This window comes from Salmo salar, chromosome 29, assembly GCF_965601325.2.
Source record: "Salmo salar chromosome 29, fSalSal1, whole genome shotgun sequence".
Classification (NCBI taxonomy): Eukaryota; Metazoa; Chordata; class Actinopteri; order Salmoniformes; family Salmonidae; genus Salmo; species Salmo salar.
In genome coordinates, this window is record NC_138319.1 from 516,659 (window position 1) to 538,208 (window position 21,550).

The window sequence follows — 21,550 nt, forward strand, 5'->3', positions numbered from 1 at the left end:
GTTGTCGGTGTGTGTGTGTCGTGTGTGTTGTCGGTGTGTGTGATGTGTGTGTGTGTGTCGGTGTGTGTGTGTTGTCGGTGCGTGTGTGTGTGTGTTGTCGGTGTGTGTGTGTGTGTGTTGTCGTGTGTGTTGTGTGCTGTGTGTGTGTCGTTGTCGTGTGTGTGTGAGTGTGTGTGTGTCGTGTGTGTGTGTGTTGTCGGTGTGTGTGTGTGTGTTGTCGGTGTGTGTGTGTGTGTGTTGTCGTGTGTGTGTGTGTGCGTTGTGGCTGTGTGTGTGTGTGTTGTCGGTGTGTGTGTGTGTGTGTTGTCGGTGTGTGTGTGTGTTGTCGGTGTGTGTGTGTGTGTGTTGTCGTGTGGTGTGTGTGTGTGTGTTGTCGGGTGTGTGTGTGTGTGTGTTGTCGGTGTGTCGTGTGTGTGTGTGTTGTCGTTGTGTGTGTGTGTGTGTGTCGGTGTGTGTGTGTGTGTGTGTTGTCGGTGTGTGTGTGTGTGTTGTCGTGTGTGTGTGTGTTGTCGGTGTGTGTGTGTGTGTTGTCGGTGTGTGTCGTGTGTGTTGTGGTGTGTCGTGTGTGTGTGTGTGTTGTCGGTGTGTGTGTGTGTGTGTGTGTCGTGTGTGTGTGTGTGTGTGTTGTCGGTGGTGTGTGTGTGTGTGTGTGTTGTCGGTGTGTGTGTGTGTGTGTTGTCGGTGTGTGTGTGTGTGTGTGTGTGTTGTCGGTGTGTGTGTGTGTGTGTGTGTGTGTGTGTGTGTGTGTGTCGGTGTGTGTGTGTGTGTGTGTGTGTGTCGTGTGTGTTGTCGGTGTGTGTGTGTGTGTGTTGTCGGTGTGTGTGTGTGTGTGTTGTCGGTGTGTGTGTGTGTGTGTTGTCGGTGTGTGTGTGTGTTGTGTGTGTGTGTGTGTTGTCGGTGGTGTGTGTGTGTTGTCGGTGTGTGTGTGTGTGTGTTGTCGGTGTGTGTGTGTGTGTGTGTGTGTTGTCGGTGTGTGTGTGTGTGTGTGTCTGTGTCGTGTGTGTGTGTGTTGTCGGTGTGTGTGTGTGTGTGTGGTTGTCGGTGTGTTGTCGGTGTGTGTGTGTGTGTTGTCGGTGTGTGTGTGTGTGTTGTCGGTTGTGTGTGTGTGTGTGTTGTCGGTGTGTGTGTGGTGTGTGTGTGTGTGTGTGTGTGTTGTCGGTGTGGTGTGTGTGTGTGTGTCTTGTCGGTGTGTGTGTGTGTGTCTGTGTCGGTGTGTGTGTGTTGTGTTGTCGTGTGTGTGTGTGTGTGGTTGTCGTGTGTGTGTTGTCGGTGTGTGTGTGTGTGTTGTCGGTGTGTGTGTGTTGTCGGTGTGTGTGTGTGTGTTGTCGGTGTGTGTGTGTGTGTTGTTGGTGTGTGTGTGTGTGTGTGTTGTCGGTGTGTGTGTGTGTGTGTTGTCGGTGTGTGTGTGTTGTCGGTGCGTGTGTGTGTGTGTTGTCGGTGTGTGTGTGTGTGTGTTGTCGGTGTGTGTGTGTGTGTGTGTGTGTTGTCGGTGTGTGTGTGTGTTGTCGGTGTGTGTGTGTGTGTTGTCGGTGTGTGTGTGTGTGTTGTCGGTGTGTGTGTGTGTGTGTGTGTGTTGTCGGTGTGTGTGTGTGTGTTGTCGGTGTGTGTGTGTGTGTTGTCGGTGTGTGTGTGTGTGTTGTCGGTGTTTGTGTGTGTGTGTGTGTGTGTGTGTTTGTCGGTGTGTGTGTGAGTGTGTGTTGTCGGTGTGTGTGTGTGTGTGGTCGGTGTGTGTGTGTGTTGTCGGTGTGTGTGTGTGTGTGTGGTGTGTTGTCGGTGTGTGTGTGTGTGTCGGTGTGTGTGTGTGTGTTGTCGGTGTGTGTGTGTGTGTGTGTTGTCGGTGTGTGTGTGTGTGTTGTCGGTGTGTGTGTGTGTGTTGTCGGTGTGTGTGTGTGTTTGTGTTGTCGGTGTGTGTGTGTGTGTGTGTGTTGTCGGTGTGTGTGTTGTCGGTGTGTGTGTTGTCGTGTGTGTCGGTGTGTTGTCGGTGTGTGTGTGTGTGTGGTAGGTGTGTGTGTGTGTGTTGTTGGTGTGTGTGTGTGTGTGTGTGTGTTGTCTGTGTGTGTGTGTGTGTGTTGTCGGTGTGTGTGTGTGTTGTCGGTGTGTGTGTGTGTTGTCGGTGTGTGTGTGTGTGTGTTGTCAGTGCGTGTGTGTGTGTGTGTGTGTGTTGTCGGTGTGTGTGTGTGTGTGTGTGTGTGTTGTCGGTGTGTGTGTGTGTGTGTGTGTGTTGTCGGTGTGTGTGTGTTGTCGGTGTGTGTGTGTGTGTGTGTTGTCGGTGTGTTGTCGGTGTGTGTGTGTGTGTTGTCGGTGTGTGTGTGTGTGTTGTCGGTGTGTGTGTGTGTGTGTGTGTTGTCGGTGTGTGTGTGTGTTGTGTGTGTGTGTGTGTTGTCGGTGTGTGTGTGTGTGTGCGTGTGTCTTGTCGGTGTGTGTGTGTTGTCGTTGTGTGTGTGTGTGTGTGTGGTAGGTGTGTGTGTGTGTTGTCGGTGAGTGTGTGTGTTGTCGGTGTGTGTGTGTGTTGTCGGTGTGTGTGTGTGTGTTGTCGGTGTGTGTGTGTGTGTTGTTGGTGTGTGTGTGTGTGTGTGTGTGTGTTGTCTGTGTGTGTGTGTGTGTGTTGTCGGTGTGTGTGTGTGTGTGTTGTCGGTGTGTGTGTGTGTGTTGTCGGTGTTTGTGTGTGTGTGTGTGTGTGTGTGTGTGTGTTGTCGGTGTGTGTGTGTTGTCGGTGTGTGTGTGTGTGTGTGTGTTGTCGGTGTGTTGTCGGTGTGTGTGTGTGTGTGTTGTCGGTGTGTGTGTGTGTGTTGTCGGTGTTTGTGTGTGTGTGTGTGTGTGTTTTGTCGGTGTGTGTGTGAGTGTGTGTTGTCGGTGTGTGTGTGTGTTGTCGGTGTGTGTGTGTGTTGTCGGTGTGTGTGTGTGTGTGTGTGTGTTGTCGGTGTGTGTGTGTGTTGTGTGTGTGTGTGTTGTCGGTGTGTGTGTGTGTTGTCGGTGTGTGTGTGTGTGTGTGTTGTCGGTGTGTGTGTGTGTGTTGTCGGTGTGTGTGTGTGTGTTGTCGGTGTGTGTGTGTGTGTGTGTTGTCGGTGTGTGTGTGTGTGTGTGTTGTCGGTGTGTGTGTTGTCGGTGTGTGTGTGTGTGTTGTCGGTGTGTTGTCGGTGTGTGTGTGTGTGTGGTAGGTGTGTGTGTGTGTGTTGTCGGTGTGTGTGTGTGTGTGTTGTCGGTGTGTGTGTGTGTTGTCGGTGTGTGTGTGTGTGTGTGTGTGTGTGTGTGTGTGTGTTGTGTGTGTGTGTGTTGTCGGTGTGTGTGTGTGTGTGTGTGTTGTCTGTGAGTGTGTGTTGTCGGTGTGTGTGTGTGTGTGTGTTGTCGGTGTGTGTGTGTGTGTGTTGTCAGTGTGTGTGTGTGTGTGTTGTCGGTGTGTGTGTGTGTGTGTGTGTTGTCGGTGTGTGTGTGTGTCTGTGTTGTCGGTGTGTGTGTGTGTGTGTTGTCGGTGTGTGTGTGTGTGTGTTGTCTGTGTGTGTGTGTGTGTTGTCGGTGTGTGTGTGTGTTGTCGGTGTGTGTGTGTGTTGTCAGTGTGTGTGTGTGTGTTGTCGGTGTGTGTGTGTGTGTGTTGTCGGTGTGTGTGTGTGTCTGTGTTGTCGGTGTGTGTGTGTTGTCGGTGTGTGTGTGTGTGTTGTCGGTGTGTGTGAGTGTGTTGCTGGTGTGTGTGTGTGTGTTGTCGGTGTGTGTGTGTGTTGTCGGTGTGTGTGTGTGTTGTCGGTGTGTGTGTGTGTGTTGTCGGTGTGTGTGTGTGTGTGTGTTGTCAGTGTGTGTGTGTGTGTGTTGTCGGTGTGTGTGTGTGTGTGTGTTGTCGGTGTGTGTGTGTGTGTGTTGTCGGTGTGTGTGTGTGTGTGTGTTGTCGGTGTGTGTGTGTGTGTTGTCGGTGTGTGTGTTTGTGTGTTGTCGGTGTGTGTGTGTGTGTTGTCGGTGTGTTTGTGTGTGTCTTGTCAGTGTGTGTGTGTGTGTGTTGTCGGTGTGTGTGTGTTTATGTGTTGTCGGTGTGTGTGTGTGTGTGTTGTCGGTGTGTGTGTGTGTTGTCGGTGTGTGTGTGTTGTCGGTGTGTGTGTGTGTGTGTGTGTGTGTTGTCTGAAAATCTGAGCTATTTTTGTGAAAATTGTTCTAAAATGTTTTTTTTAGGCCTGTCCAAAATGTCGCTAGTTCGGCATGATCGGAGTCATTGTTTTTGGTGACAAAAATAGAAATCTGCAATTTTTTGTGAAAATAGTTTTAAAATGTTTTTTTAGGCCTGTCCAGAATGTCGATAGTTTGGCATGACCGGGGTCACTGTTTTTGTGTCAAAAAATGAAAAAAAAAATTCTGAGCTATTTTTGTGAAAATTGTTCTAAAATGTTTTTTTTTAGGCCTGTCCAAAATGTCGCTAGTTTGGCATGATCGGAGTCATTGTTTTTGGTGACAAAAATAGAAATCTGCAATTTTTTGTGAAAATAGTTTTAAAATGTTTTTTTAGGCCTGTCCAGAATGTCGCTAGTTCGGCATGACCGGGGTCACTGTTTTTGTGTCGTGAAAATGAAAAAAAAATATCTGCAATTTTTTGTGAAAATGGTTATAAAATGTTTTTTTAGGCCTGTCCAGAATGTCGATAGTTCGGCATGACCGGGGTCACTGTTTTTGTGTCAAAAAATGAAAAAAAAAAATCTGAGCTATTTTTGTGAAAATTGTTCTAAAATGTTTTTTTTAGGCCTGTCCAAAATGTCGCTAGTTCGGCATGATCGGAGTCATTGTTTTTGGTGACAAAAATAGAAATCTGCAATTTTTTGTGAAAATAGTTTTAAAATGTTTTTTTAGGCCTGTCCAGAATGTCGATAGTTTGGCATGACCGGGGTCACTGTTTTTGTGTCAAAAAATGAAAAAAAAAATTCTGAGCTATTTTTGTGAAAATTGTTCTAAAATGTTTTTTTTAGGCCTGTCCAAAATGTCGCTAGTTTGGCATGATCGGAGTCATTGTTTTTGGTGACAAAAATAGAAATCTGCAATTTTTTGTGAAAATAGTTTTAAAATGTTTTTATAGGCCTGTCCAGAATGTCGCTAGTTCGGCATGACCGGGGTCACTGTTTTTGTGTCGTGAAAATGAAAAAAAAATATCTGCAATTTTTTGTGAAAATGGTTATAAAATGTTTTTTTAGGCCTGTCCAGAATGTCGATAGTTCGGCATGACCGGGGTCACTGTTTTTGTGTCAAAAAATGAAAAAAAAAATCTTAGCTATTTTTGTGAAAATTGTTCTAAAATGTTTTTTTTAGGCCTGTCCAAAATGTCGCTAGTTCGGCATGATCGGAGTCATTGTTTTTGGTGACAAAAATAGAAATCTGCAATTTTTTGTGAAAATAGTTTTAAAATGTTTTTTTAGGCCTGTCCAGAATGTCGCTAGTTCGGCCGGGGTCACTGTTTTTGTGTCGTGAAAATGAAAAAAAAATATCTGCATTTTTTTGTGAGAATGGTTATAAAATGTTTTTTTAGGCCTGTCCAGAATGTCGATAGTTCGGCATGACCGGGGTCACTGTTTTTGTGTCAAAAAATGAACAAAAAAAATCTGAGCTTTTTTTGTGAAAATTGTTCTAAAATGTTTTTTTTAGGCCTGTCCAAAATGTCGCTAGTTCGGCATGATCGGAGTCATTGTTTTTGGTGACAAAAATAGAAATCTGCAATTTTTTGTGAAAATAGTTTTAAAATGTTTTTTTAGGCCTGTCCAGAATGTCGATAGTTTGGCATGACCGGGGTCACTGTTTTTGTGTCGTGAAAATGAAAAAAAAATATCTGCAATTTTTTGTGAAAATGGTTATAAAATGTTTTTTTAGGCCTGTCCAGAATGTCGATAGTTCGGCATGACCGGGGTCACTGTTTTTGTGTCAAAAAAAGAAAAAAAAAATCTGAGCTATTTTTGTGAAAATTGTTCTAAAATGTTTTTTTTAGGCCTGTCCAAAATGTCGCTAGTTCGGCATGATCGGAGTCATTGTTTTTGGTGACAAAAATAGAAATCTGCAATTTTTTGTGAAAATAGTTTTAAAATGTTTTTTTAGGCCTGTCCAGAATGTCGCTAGTTCGGCCGGGGTCACTGTTTTTGTGTCGTGAAAATGAAAAAAAAATATCTGCAATTTTTTGTGAAAATGGTTATAAAATGTTTTTTTAGGCCTGTCCAGAATGTCGCTAGTTCGGCATGACCGGGGTCACTGTTTTTGTGTCAAAAAATGAAGAAAAAAAAATCTGAGTTATTTTTGTGAAAATTGTTCTAAAATGTTTTTTTTAGGCCTGTCCAAAATGTCGCTAGTTCGGCATGATCGGAGTCATTGTTTTTGGTGACAAAAATAGAAATCTGCAATTTTTTGTGAAAATAGTTTTAAAATGTTTTTTTAGGCCTGTCCAGAATGTCGCTAGTTCGGCATGATCGGAGTCATTGTTTTTGGTGACAAAAATAGAAATCTGCAATTTTTTGTGAAAATAGTTTTAAAATGTTTTTTTAGGCCTGTCCAGAATGTCGATAGTTTGGCATGACCGGGGTCACTGTTTTTGTGTCAAAAAATGAAAAAAAAAATTCTGAGCTATTTTTGTGAAAATTGTTCTAAAATGTTTTTTTTTAGGCCTGTCCAAAATGTCGCTAGTTTGGCATGATCGGAGTCATTGTTTTTGGTGACAAAAATAGAAATCTGCAATTTTTTGTGAAAATAGTTTTAAAATGTTTTTTTAGGCCTGTCCAGAATGTCGCTAGTTCGGCATGACCGGGGTCACTGTTTTTGTGTCGTGAAAATGAAAAAAAAATATCTGCAATTTTTTGTGAAAATGGTTATAAAATGTTTTTTTAGGCCTGTCCAGAATGTCGATAGTTCGGCATGACCGGGGTCACTGTTTTTGTGTCAAAAAATGAAAAAAAAAAATCTGAGCTATTTTTGTGAAAATTGTTCTAAAATGTTTTTTTTAGGCCTGTCCAAAATGTCGCTAGTTCGGCATGATCGGAGTCATTGTTTTTGGTGACAAAAATAGAAATCTGCAATTTTTTGTGAAAATAGTTTTAAAATGTTTTTTTAGGCCTGTCCAGAATGTCGATAGTTTGGCATGACCGGGGTCACTGTTTTTGTGTCAAAAAATGAAAAAAAAAATTCTGAGCTATTTTTGTGAAAATTGTTCTAAAATGTTTTTTTTAGGCCTGTCCAAAATGTCGCTAGTTTGGCATGATCGGAGTCATTGTTTTTGGTGACAAAAATAGAAATCTGCAATTTTTTGTGAAAATAGTTTTAAAATGTTTTTATAGGCCTGTCCAGAATGTCGCTAGTTCGGCATGACCGGGGTCACTGTTTTTGTGTCGTGAAAATGAAAAAAAAATATCTGCAATTTTTTGTGAAAATGGTTATAAAATGTTTTTTTAGGCCTGTCCAGAATGTCGATAGTTCGGCATGACCGGGGTCACTGTTTTTGTGTCAAAAAATGAAAAAAAAAATCTTAGCTATTTTTGTGAAAATTGTTCTAAAATGTTTTTTTTAGGCCTGTCCAAAATGTCGCTAGTTCGGCATGATCGGAGTCATTGTTTTTGGTGACAAAAATAGAAATCTGCAATTTTTTGTGAAAATAGTTTTAAAATGTTTTTTTAGGCCTGTCCAGAATGTCGCTAGTTCGGCCGGGGTCACTGTTTTTGTGTCGTGAAAATGAAAAAAAAATATCTGCATTTTTTTGTGAGAATGGTTATAAAATGTTTTTTTAGGCCTGTCCAGAATGTCGATAGTTCGGCATGACCGGGGTCACTGTTTTTGTGTCAAAAAATGAACAAAAAAAATCTGAGCTTTTTTTGTGAAAATTGTTCTAAAATGTTTTTTTTAGGCCTGTCCAAAATGTCGCTAGTTCGGCATGATCGGAGTCATTGTTTTTGGTGACAAAAATAGAAATCTGCAATTTTTTGTGAAAATAGTTTTAAAATGTTTTTTTAGGCCTGTCCAGAATGTCGATAGTTTGGCATGACCGGGGTCACTGTTTTTGTGTCGTGAAAATGAAAAAAAAATATCTGCAATTTTTTGTGAAAATGGTTATAAAATGTTTTTTTAGGCCTGTCCAGAATGTCGATAGTTCGGCATGACCGGGGTCACTGTTTTTGTGTCAAAAAAAGAAAAAAAAAATCTGAGCTATTTTTGTGAAAATTGTTCTAAAATGTTTTTTTTAGGCCTGTCCAAAATGTCGCTAGTTCGGCATGATCGGAGTCATTGTTTTTGGTGACAAAAATAGAAATCTGCAATTTTTTGTGAAAATAGTTTTAAAATGTTTTTTTAGGCCTGTCCAGAATGTCGCTAGTTCGGCCGGGGTCACTGTTTTTGTGTCGTGAAAATGAAAAAAAAATATCTGCAATTTTTTGTGAAAATGGTTATAAAATGTTTTTTTAGGCCTGTCCAGAATGTCGCTAGTTCGGCATGACCGGGGTCACTGTTTTTGTGTCAAAAAATGAAGAAAAAAAAATCGGAGTTATTTTTGTGAAAATTGTTCTAAAATGTTTTTTTTAGGCCTGTCCAAAATGTCGCTAGTTCGGCATGATCGGAGTCATTGTTTTTGGTGACAAAAATAGAAATCTGCAATTTTTTGTGAAAATAGTTTTAAAATGTTTTTTTAGGCCTGTCCAGAATGTCGCTAGTTCGGCATGATCGGAGTCATTGTTTTTGGTGACAAAAATAGAAATCTGCAATTTTTTGTGAAAATAGTTTTAAAATGTTTTTTTAGGCCTGTCCAGAATGTCGATAGTTCGGCATGACCGGGGTCACTGTTTTTGTGTCAAAAAATGAAGAAAAAAAATCTGAGCTATTTTTGTGAAAATTGTTCTAAAATGTTTTTTTTAGGCCTGTCCAAAATGTCGCTAGTTCGGCATGATCGGAGTCATTGTTTTTGGTGACAAAAATAGAAATCTGCAATTTTTTGTGAAAATAGTTTTAAAATGTTTTTTTAGGCCTGTCCAGAATGTCGCTAGTTCGGCATGATCGGAGTCATTGTTTTTGGTGACAAAAATAGAAATCTGCAATTTTTTGTGAAAATAGTTTTAAAATGTTTTTTTAGGCCTGTCCAGAATGTCGATAGTTCGGCATGACCGGGGTCACTGTTTTTGTGTCAAAAAATGAAAAAAAAAAATCTGAGCTATTTTTGTGAAAATTGTTCTAAAATGTTTTTTTTAGGCCTGTCCAAAATGTCGCTAGTTCGGCATGATCGGAGTCATTGTTTTTGGTGACAAAAATAGAAATCTGCAATTTTTTGTGAAAATAGTTTTAAAATGTTTTTTTAGGCCTGTCCAGAATGTCGCTAGTTCGGCATGATCGGAGTCATTGTTTTTGGTGACAAAAATAGAAATCTGCAATTTTTTGTGAAAATAGTTTTAAAATGTTTTTTTAGGCCTGTCCAGAATGTCGATAGTTCGGCATGACCGGGGTCACTGTTTTTGTGTCAAAAAATGAAGAAAAAAAATCTGAGCTATTTTTGTGAAAATTGTTCTAAAATGTTTTTTTTAGGCCTGTCCAAAATGTCGCTAGTTCGGCATGATCGGAGTCATTGTTTTTGGTGACAAAAATAGAAATCTGCAATTTTTTGTGAAAATAGTTTTAAAATGTTTTTTTAGGCCTGTCCAGAATGTCGCTAGTTCGGCATGATCGGAGTCATTGTTTTTGGTGACAAAAATAGAAATCTGCAATTTTTTGTGAAAATAGTTTTAAAATGTTTTTTTAGGCCTGTCCAGAATGTCGATAGTTCGGCATGACCGGGGTCACTGTTTTTGTGTCAAAAAATGAAAAAAAAAAATCTGAGCTATTTTTGTGAAAATTGTTCTAAAATGTTTTTTTTAGGCCTGTCCAAAATGTCGCTAGTTCGGCATGATCGGAGTCATTGTTTTTGGTGACAAAAATAGAAATCTGCAATTTTTTGTGAAAATAGTTTTAAAATGTTTTTTTAGGCCTGTCCAGAATGTCGATAGTTTGGCATGACCGGGGTCACTGTTTTTGTGTCGTGAAAATGAAAAAAAAATATCTGCAATTTTTTGTGAAAATGGTTATAAAATGTTTTTTTAGGCCTGTCCAGAATGTCGATAGTTCGGCATGACCGGGGTCACTGTTTTTGTGTCAAAAAATGAAGAAAAAAAAATCTGAGTTATTTTTGTGAAAATTGTTCTAAAATGTTTTTTTTAGGCCTGTCCAAAATGTCGCTAGTTCGGCATGATCGGAGTCATTGTTTTTGGTGACAAAAATAGAAATCTGCAATTTTTTGTGAAAATAGTTTTAAAATGTTTTTTTAGGCCTGTCCAGAATGTCGCTAGTTCGGCATGATCGGAGTCATTGTTTTTGGTGACAAAAATAGAAATCTGCAATTTTTTGTGAAAATATTTTTTAAATGTTTTTTTAGGCCTGTCCAGAATGTCGCTAGTTCGGCATGACCGGGGTCACTGTTTTTGTGTCGTGAAAATGAAAAAAAAATATCTGCATTTTTTGGTGAGAATGGTTATAAAATGTTTTTTTAGGCCTGTCCAGAATGTCGATAGTTTGGCATGACCGGGGTCACTGTTTTTGTGTCAAAAAATGACCAAAAAAAATCTGAGCTATTTTTGTGAAAATTGTTCTAAAATGTTTTTTTTAGGCCTGTCCAAAATGTCGCTAGTTCGGCATGATCGGAGTCATTGTTTTTGGTGACAAAAATAGAAATCTGCAATTTTTTGTGAAAATAGTTTTAAAATGTTTTTTTAGGCCTGTCCAGAATGTCGATAGTTTGGCATGACCGGGGTCACTGTTTTTGTGTCAAAAAATGAAAAAAAAAATTCTGAGCTATTTTTGTGAAAATTGTTCTAAAATGTTTTTTTTTAGGCCTGTCCAAAATGTCGCTAGTTTGGCATGATCGGAGTCATTGTTTTTGGTGACAAAAATAGAAATCTGCAATTTTTTGTGAAAATAGTTTTAAAATGTTTTTATAGGCCTGTCCAGAATGTCGCTAGTTCGGCATGACCGGGGTCACTGTTTTTGTGTCGTGAAAATGAAAAAAAAATATCTGCAATTTTTTGTGAAAATGGTTATAAAATGTTTTTTTAGGCCTGTCCAGAATGTCGATAGTTCGGCATGACCGGGGTCACTGTTTTTGTGTCAAAAAATGAAAAAAAAAAATCTGAGCTATTTTTGTGAAAATTGTTCTAAAATGTTTTTTTTAGGCCTGTCCAAAATGTCGCTAGTTCGGCATGATCGGAGTCATTGTTTTTGGTGACAAAAATAGAAATCTGCAATTTTTTGTGAAAATAGTTTTAAAATGTTTTTTTAGGCCTGTCCAGAATGTCGATAGTTTGGCATGACCGGGGTCACTGTTTTTGTGTCAAAAAATGAAGAAAAAAAATTCTGAGCTATTTTTGTGAAAATTGTTCTAAAATGTTTTTTTTAGGCCTGTCCAGAATGTCGCTAGTTCGGCCGGGGTCACTGTTTTTGTGTCGTGAAAATGAAAAAAAAATATCTGCATTTTTTTGTGAGAATGGTTATAAAATGTTTTTTTAGGCCTGTCCAGAATGTCGATAGTTCGGCATGACCGGGGTCACTGTTTTTGTGTCAAAAAATGAACAAAAAAAATCTGAGCTTTTTTTGTGAAAATTGTTCTAAAATGTTTTTTTTAGGCCTGTCCAAAATGTCGCTAGTTCGGCATGATCGGAGTCATTGTTTTTGGTGACAAAAATAGAAATCTGCAATTTTTTGTGAAAATAGTTTTAAAATGTTTTTTTAGGCCTGTCCAGAATGTCGATAGTTTGGCATGACCGGGGTCACTGTTTTTGTGTCGTGAAAATGAAAAAAAAATATCTGCAATTTTTTGTGAAAATGGTTATAAAATGTTTTTTTAGGCCTGTCCAGAATGTCGATAGTTCGGCATGACCGGGGTCACTGTTTTTGTGTCAAAAAAAGAAAAAAAAAATCTGAGCTATTTTTGTGAAAATTGTTCTAAAATGTTTTTTTTAGGCCTGTCCAAAATGTCGCTAGTTCGGCATGATCGGAGTCATTGTTTTTGGTGACAAAAATAGAAATCTGCAATTTTTTGTGAAAATAGTTTTAAAATGTTTTTTTAGGCCTGTCCAGAATGTCGCTAGTTCGGCCGGGGTCACTGTTTTTGTGTCGTGAAAATGAAAAAAAAATATCTGCATTTTTTTGTGAGAATGGTTATAAAATGTTTTTTTAGGCCTGTCCAGAATGTCGATAGTTCGGCATGACCGGGGTCACTGTTTTTGTGTCAAAAAATTAACAAAAAAAATCTGAGCTATTTTTGTGAAAATTGTTCTAAAATGTTTTTTTTTAGGCCTGTCCAAAATGTCGCTAGTTCGGCATGATCGGAGTCATTGTTTTTGGTGACAAAAATAGAAATCTGCAATTTTTTGTGAAAATAGTTTTAAAATGTTTTTTTTAGGCCTGTCCAGAATGTCGCTAGTTCGGCATGATCGGAGTCATTGTTTTTGGTGACAAAAATAGAAATCTGCAATTTTTTGTGAAAATAGTTTTAAAATGTTTTTTTAGGCCTGTCCAGAATGTCGCTAGTTCGGCATGACCGGGGTCACTGTTTTTGTGTCAAAAAATGAAGAAAAAAAAATCTGAGTTATTTTTGTGAAAATTGTTCTAAAATGTTTTTTTTAGGCCTGTCCAAAATGTCGCTAGTTCGGCATGATCGGAGTCATTGTTTTTGGTGACAAAAATAGAAATCTGCAATTTTTTGTGAAAATAGTTTTAAAATGTTTTTTTAGGCCTGTCCAGAATGTCGCTAGTTCGGCATGATCGGAGTCATTGTTTTTGGTGACAAAAATAGAAATCTGCAATTTTTTGTGAAAATAGTTTTAAAATGTTTTTTTAGGCCTGTCCAGAATGTCGATAGTTCGGCATGACCGGGGTCACTGTTTTTGTGTCAAAAAATGAAGAAAAAAAATCTGAGCTATTTTTGTGAAAATTGTTCTAAAATGTTTTTTTTAGGCCTGTCCAAAATGTCGCTAGTTCGGCATGATCGGAGTCATTGTTTTTGGTGACAAAAATAGAAATCTGCAATTTTTTGTGAAAATAGTTTTAAAATGTTTTTTTAGGCCTGTCCAGAATGTCGCTAGTTCGGCATGATCGGAGTCATTGTTTTTGGTGACAAAAATAGAAATCTGCAATTTTTTGTGAAAATAGTTATAAAATGTTTTTTTAGGCCTGTCCAGAATGTCGATAGTTCGGCATGACCGGGGTCACTGTTTTTGTGTCAAAAAATGAACAAAAAAAATCTGAGCTTTTTTTGTGAAAATTGTTCTAAAATGTTTTTTTTAGGCCTGTCCAAAATGTCGCTAGTTCGGCATGATCGGAGTCATTGTTTTTGGTGACAAAAATAGAAATCTGCAATTTTTTGTGAAAATAGTTTTAAAATGTTTTTTTAGGCCTGTCCAGAATGTCGATAGTTTGGCATGACCGGGGTCACTGTTTTTGTGTCGTGAAAATGAAAAAAAAATATCTGCAATTTTTTGTGAAAATGGTTATAAAATGTTTTTTTAGGCCTGTCCAGAATGTCGATAGTTCGGCATGACCGGGGTCACTGTTTTTGTGTCAAAAAAAGAAAAAAAAAATCTGAGCTATTTTTGTGAAAATTGTTCTAAAATGTTTTTTTTAGGCCTGTCCAAAATGTCGCTAGTTCGGCATGATCGGAGTCATTGTTTTTGGTGACAAAAATAGAAATCTGCAATTTTTTGTGAAAATAGTTTTAAAATGTTTTTTTAGGCCTGTCCAGAATGTTGCTAGTTCGGCCGGGGTCACTGTTTTTGTGTCGTGAAAATGAAAAAAAAATATCTGCATTTTTTTGTGAGAATGGTTATAAAATGTTTTTTTAGGCCTGTCCAGAATGTCGATAGTTCGGCATGACCGGGGTCACTGTTTTTGTGTCAAAAAATTAACAAAAAAAATCTGAGCTTTTTTTGTGAAAATTGTTCTAAAATGTTTTTTTTAGGCCTGTCCAAAATGTCGCTAGTTCGGCATGATCGGAGGCATTGTTTTTGGTGACAAAAATAGAAATCTGCAATTTTTTGTGAAAATAGTTTTAAAATGTTTTTTTAGGCCTGTCCAGAATGTCGATAGTTTGGCATGACCGGGGTCACTGTTTTTGTGTCGTGAAAATGAAAAAAAAATATCTGCAATTTTTTGTGAAAATGGTTATAAAATGTTTTTTTAGGCCTGTCCAGAATGTCGATAGTTCGGCATGACCGGGGTCACTGTTTTTGTGTCAAAAAATGAAAAAAAAAAATCTGAGCTATTTTTGTGAAAATTGTTCTAAAATGTTTTTTTTTAGGCCTGTCCAAAATGTCGCTAGTTCGGCATGATCGGAGTCATTGTTTTTGGTGACAAAAATAGAAATCTGCAATTTTTTGTGAAAATAGTTTTAAAATGTTTTTTTTAGGCCTGTCCAGAATGTCGCTAGTTCGGCATGATCGGAGTCATTGTTTTTGGTGACAAAAATAGAAATCTGCAATTTTTTGTGAAAATAGTTTTAAAATGTTTTTTTAGGCCTGTCCAGAATGTCGCTAGTTCGGCATGACCGGGGTCACTGTTTTTGTGTCAAAAAATGAAGAAAAAAAAATCTGAGTTATTTTTGTGAAAATTGTTCTAAAATGTTTTTTTTAGGCCTGTCCAAAATGTCGCTAGTTCGGCATGATCGGAGTCATTGTTTTTGGTGACAAAAATAGAAATCTGCAATTTTTTGTGAAAATAGTTTTAAAATGTTTTTTTAGGCCTGTCCAGAATGTCGCTAGTTCGGCATGATCGGAGTCATTGTTTTTGGTGACAAAAATAGAAATCTGCAATTTTTTGTGAAAATAGTTTTAAAATGTTTTTTTAGGCCTGTCCAGAATGTCGATAGTTCGGCATGACCGGGGTCACTGTTTTTGTGTCAAAAAATGAAGAAAAAAAATCTGAGCTATTTTTGTGAAAATTGTTCTAAAATGTTTTTTTTAGGCCTGTCCAAAATGTCGCTAGTTCGGCATGATCGGAGTCATTGTTTTTGGTGACAAAAATAGAAATCTGCAATTTTTTGTGAAAATAGTTTTAAAATGTTTTTTTAGGCCTGTCCAGAATGTCGCTAGTTCGGCATGATCGGAGTCATTGTTTTTGGTGACAAAAATAGAAATCTGCAATTTTTTGTGAAAATAGTTTTAAAATGTTTTTTTAGGCCTGTCCAGAATGTCGATAGTTCGGCATGACCGGGGTCACTGTTTTTGTGTCAAAAAAAGAAAAAAAAAAATCTGAGCTATTTTTGTGAAAATTGTTCTAAAATGTTTTTTTTAGGCCTGTCCAAAATGTCGCTAGTTCGGCATGATCGGAGTCATTGTTTTTGGTGACAAAAATAGAAATCTGCAATTTTTTGTGAAAATAGTTTTAAAATGTTTTTTTAGGCCTGTCCAGAATGTCGCTAGTTCGGCATGATCGGAGTCATTGTTTTTGGTGACAAAAATAGAAATCTGCAATTTTTTGTGAAAATAGTTTTAAAATGTTTTTTTAGGCCTGTCCAGAATGTCGATAGTTCGGCATGACCGGGGTCACTGTTTTTGTGTCAAAAAATGAAAAAAAAAAATCTGAGCTATTTTTGTGAAAATTGTTCTAAAATGTTTTTTTTAGGCCTGTCCAAAATGTCGCTAGTTCGGCATGATCGGAGTCATTGTTTTTGGTGACAAAAATAGAAATCTGCAATTTTTTGTGAAAATAGTTTTTAAATGTTTTTTTAGGCCTGTCCAGAATGTCGCTAGTTCGGCATGATCGGAGTCATTGTTTTTGGTGACAAAAATAGAAATCTGCAATTTTTTGTGAAAATAGTTTTAAAATGTTTTTTTAGGCCTGTCCAGAATGTCGCTAGTTCGGCATGATCGGAGTCATTGTTTTTGGTGACAAAAATAGAAATCTGCAATTTTTTGTGAAAATAGTTTTAAAATGTTTTTTTAGGCCTGTCCAGAATGTCGATAGTTCGGCATGACCGGGGTCACTGTTTTTGTGTCAAAAAATGAAGAAAAAAAATCTGAGCTATTTTTGTGAAAATTGTTCTAAAATGTTTTTTTTAGGCCTGTCCAAAATGTCGCTAGTTCGGCATGATCGGAGTCATTGTTTTTGGTGACAAAAATAGAAATCTGCAATTTTTTGTGAAAATAGTTTTAAAATGTTTTTTTAGGCCTGTCCAGAATGTCGCTAGTTCGGCATGATCGGAGTCATTGTTTTTGGTGACAAAAATAGAAATCTGCAATTTTTTGTGAAAATAGTTTTAAAATGTTTTTTTAGGCCTGTCCAGAATGTCGATAGTTCGGCATGACCGGGGTCACTGTTTTTGTGTCAAAAAATGAAAAAAAAAAATCTGAGCTATTTTTGTGAAAATTGTTCTAAAATGTTTTTTTTAGGCCTGTCCAAAATGTCGCTAGTTCGGCATGATCGGAGTCATTGTTTTTGGTGACAAAAATAGAAATCTGCAATTTTTTGTGAAAATAGTTTTAAAATGTTTTTTTAGGCCTGTCCAGAATGTCGCTAGTTCGGCATGATCGGAGTCATTGTTTTTGGTGACAAAAATAGAAATCTGCAATTTTTTGTGAAAATAGTTTTAAAATGTTTTTTTAGGCCTGTCCAGAATGTCGATAGTTCGGCATGACCGGGGTCACTGTTTTTGTGTCAAAAAATGAAGAAAAAAAATCTGAGCTATTTTTGTGAAAATTGTTCTAAAATGTTTTTTTTAGGCCTGTCCAAAATGTCGCTAGTTCGGCATGATCGGAGTCATTGTTTTTGGTGACAAAAATAGAAATCTGCAATTTTTTGTGAAAATAGTTTTAAAATGTTTTTTTAGGCCTGTCCAGAATGTCGCTAGTTCGGCATGATCGGAGTCATTGTTTTTGGTGACAAAAATAGAAATCTGCAATTTTTTGTGAAAATAGTTTTAAAATGTTTTTTTAGGCCTGTCCAGAATGTCGATAGTTCGGCATGACCGGGGTCACTGTTTTTGTGTCAAAAAATGAAAAAAAAAAATCTGAGCTATTTTTGTGAAAATTGTTCTAAAATGTTTTTTTTAGGCCTGTCCAAAATGTCGCTAGTTCGGCATGATCGGAGTCATTGTTTTTGGTGACAAAAATAGAAATCTGCAATTTTTTGTGAAAATAGTTTTAAAATGTTTTTTTAGGCCTGTCCAGAATGTCGCTAGTTCGGCATGATCGGAGTCATTGTTTTTGGTGACAAAAATAGAAATCTGCAATTTTTTGTGAAAATAGTTTTAAAATGTTTTTTTAGGCCTGTCCAGAATGTCGATAGTTCGGCATGACCGGGGTCACTGTTTTTGTGTCAAAAAATGAAGAAAAAAAATCTGAGCTATTTTTGTGAAAATTGTTCTAAAATGTTTTTTTTAGGCCTGTCCAAAATGTCGCTAGTTCGGCATGATCGGAGTCATTGTTTTTGGTGACAAAAATAGAAATCTGCAATTTTTTGTGAAAATAGTTTTAAAATGTTTTTTTAGGCCTGTCCAGAATGTCGCTAGTTCGGCATGATCGGAGTCATTGTTTTTGGTGACAAAAATAGAAATCTGCAATTTTTTGTGAAAATAGTTTTAAAATGTTTTTTTAGGCCTGTCCAGAATGTCGCTAGTTCGGCATGATCGGAGTCATTGTTTTTGGTGACAAAAATAGAAATCTGCAATTTTTTGTGAAAATAGTTTTAAAATGTTTTTTTAGGCCTGTCCAGAATGTCGATAGTTCGGCATGACCGGGGTCACTGTTTTTGTGTCAAAAAATGAAGAAAAAAAATCTGAGCTATTTTTGTGAAAATTGTTCTAAAATGTTTTTTTTAGGCCTGTCCAAAATGTCGCTAGTTCGGCATGATCGGAGTCATTGTTTTTGGTGACAAAAATAGAAATCTGCAATTTTTTGTGAAAATAGTTTTAAAATGTTTTTTTAGGCCTGTCCAGAATGTCGCTAGTTCGGCATGATCGGAGTCATTGTTTTTGGTGACAAAAATAGAAATCTGCAATTTTTTGTGAAAATAGTTTTAAAATGTTTTTTTAGGCCTGTCCAGAATGTCGATAGTTCGGCATGACCGGGGTCACTGTTTTTGTGTCAAAAAATGAAGAAAAAAAATCTGAGCTATTTTTGTGAAAATTGTTCTAAAATGTTTTTTTTAGGCCTGTCCAAAATGTCGCTAGTTCGGCATGATCGGAGTCATTGTTTTTGGTGACAAAAATAGAAATCTGCAATTTTTTGTGAAAATAGTTTTAAAATGTTTTTTTAGGCCTGTCCAGAATGTCGCTAGTTCGGCATGATCGGAGTCATTGTTTTTGGTGACAAAAATAGAAATCTGCAATTTTTTGTGAAAATAGTTTTAAAATGTTTTTTTAGGCCTGTCCAGAATGTCGATAGTTCGGCATGACCGGGGTCACTGTTTTTGTGTCAAAAAATGAAAAAAAAAAATCTGAGCTATTTTTGTGAAAATTGTTCTAAAATGTTTTTTTTAGGCCTGTCCAAAATGTCGCTAGTTCGGCATGATCGGAGTCATTGTTTTTGGTGACAAAAATAGAAATCTGCAATTTTTTGTGAAAATAGTTTTAAAATGTTTTTTTAGGCCTGTCCAGAATGTCGCTAGTTCGGCATGATCGGAGTCATTGTTTTTGGTGACAAAAATAGAAATCTGCAATTTTTTGTGAAAATAGTTTTAAAATGTTTTTTTAGGCCTGTCCAGAATGTCGATAGTTCGGCATGACCGGGGTCACTGTTTTTGTGTCAAAAAATGAAGAAAAAAAATCTGAGCTATTTTTGTGAAAATTGTTCTAAAATGTTTTTTTTAGGCCTGTCCAAAATGTCGCTAGTTCGGCATGATCGGAGTCATTGTTTTTGGTGACAAAAATAGAAATCTGCAATTTTTTGTGAAAATAGTTTTAAAATGTTTTTTTAGGCCTGTCCAGAATGTCGCTAGTTCGGCATGATCGGAGTCATTGTTTTTGGTGACAAAAATAGAAATCTGCAATTTTTTGTGAAAATAGTTTTAAAATGTTTTTTTAGGCCTGTCCAGAATGTCGATAGTTCGGCATGACCGGGGTCACTGTTTTTGTGTCAAAAAATGAAAAAAAAAAATCTGAGCTATTTTTGTGAAAATTGTTCTAAAATGTTTTTTTTAGGCCTGTCCAAAATGTCGCTAGTTCGGCATGATCGGAGTCATTGTTTTTGGTGACAAAAATAGAAATCTGCAATTTTTTGTGAAAATAGTTTTAAAATGTTTTTTTAGGCCTGTCCAGAATGTCGCTAGTTCGGCATGATCGGAGTCATTGTTTTTGGTGACAAAAATAGAAATCTGCAATTTTTTGTGAAAATAGTTTTAAAATGTTTTTTTAGGCCTGTCCAGAATGTCGATAGTTCGGCATGACCGGGGTCACTGTTTTTGTGTCAAAAAATGAAGAAAAAAAATCTGAGCTATTTTTGTGAAAATTGTTCTAAAATGTTTTTTTTAGGCCTGTCCAAAATGTCGCTAGTTCGGCATGATCGGAGTCATTGTTTTTGGTGACAAAAATAGAAATCTGCAATTTTTTGTGAAAATAGTTTTAAAATGTTTTTTTAGGCCTGTCCAGAATGTCGCTAGTTCGGCATGATCGGAGTCATTGTTTTTGGTGACAAAAATAGAAATCTGCAATTTTTTGTGAAAATAGTTTTAAAATGTTTTTTTAGGCCTGTCCAGAATGTCGCTAGTTCGGCATGATCGGAGTCATTGTTTTTGGTGACAAAAATAGAAATCTGCAATTTTTTGTGAAAATAGTTTTAAAATGTTTTTTTAGGCCTGTCCAGAATGTCGATAGTTCGGCATGACCGGGGTCACTGTTTTTGTGTCAAAAAATGAAGAAAAAAAATCTGAGCTATTTTTGTGAAAATTGTTCTAAAATGTTTTTTTTAGGCCTGTCCAAAATGTCGCTAGTTCGGCATGATCGGAGTCATTGTTTTTGGTGACAAAAATAGAAATCTGCAATTTTTTGTGAAAATAGTTTTAAAATGTTTTTTTAGGCCTGTCCAGAATGTCGATAGTTCGGCATGACCGGGGTCACTGTTTTTGTGTCAAAAAATGAAGAAAAAAAATCTGAGCTATTTTTGTGAAAATTGTTCTAAAATGTTTTTTTTAGGCCTGTCCAAAATGTCGCTAGTTCGGCATGATCGGAGTCATTGTTTTTGGTGACAAAAATAGAAATCTGCAATTTTTTGTGAAAATAGTTTTAAAATGTTTTTTTAGGCCTGTCCAGAATGTCGCTAGTTCGGCATGATCGGAGTCATTGTTTTTGGTGACAAAAATAGAAATCTGCAATTTTTTGTGAAAATAGTTTTAAAATGTTTTTTTAGGCCTGTCCAGAATGTCGATAGTTCGGCATGACCGGGGTCACTGTTTTTGTGTCAAAAAATGAAGAAAAAAAATCTGAGCTATTTTTGTGAAAATTGTTCTAAAATGTTTTTTTTAGGCCTGTCCAAAATGTCGCTAGTTCGGCATGATCGGAGTCATTGTTTTTGGTGACAAAAATAGAAATCTGCAATTTTTTGTGAAAATAGTTTTAAAATGTTTTTTTAGGCCTGTCCAGAATGTCGCTAGTTCGGCATGATCGGAGTCATTGTTTTTGGTGACAAAAATAGAAATCTGCAATTTTTTGTGAAAATAGTTTTAAAATGTTTTTTTAGGCCTGTCCAGAATGTCGATAGTTCGGCATGACCGGGGTCACTGTTTTTGTGTCAAAAAATGAAGAAAAAAAATCTGAGCTATTTTTGTGAAAATTGTTCTAAAATGTTTTTTTTAGGCGTGTCCAAAATGTCGCTAGTTCGGCATGATCGGAGTCATTGTTTTTGGTGACAAAAATAGAAATCTGCAATTTTTTGTGAAAATAGTTTTAAAATGTTTTTTTAGGCCTGTCCAGAATGTCGCTAGTTCGGCATGATCGGAGTCATTGTTTTTGGTGACAAAAATAGAAATCTGCAATTTTTTGTGAAAATAGTTTTAAAATGTTTTTTTAGGCCTGTCCAGAATGTCGCTAGTTCGGCATGATCGGAGTCATTGTTTTTGGTGACAAAAATAGAAATCTGCAATTTTTTGTGAAAATAGTTTTAAAATGTTTTTTTAGGCCTGTCCAGAATGTCGATAGTTCGGCATGACCGGGGTCACTGTTTTTGTGTCAAAAAATGAAGAAAAAAAATCTGAGCTATTTTTGTGAAAATTGTTCTAAAATGTTTTTTTTAGGCCTGTCCAAAATGTCGCTAGTTCGGCATGATCGGAGTCATTGTTTTTGGTGACAAAAATAGAAATCTGCAATTTTTTGTGAAAATAGTTTTAAAATGTTTTTTTAGGCCTGTCCAGAATGTCGCTAGTTCGGCATGATCGGAGTCATTGTTTTTGGTGACAAAAATAGAAATCTGCAATTTTTTGTGAAAATAGTTTTAAAATGTTTTTTTAGGCCTGTCCAGAATGTCGATAGTTCGGCATGACCGGGGTCACTGTTTTTGTGTCAAAAAATGAAGAAAAAAAATCTGAGCTATTTTTGTGAAAATTGTTCTAAAATGTTTTT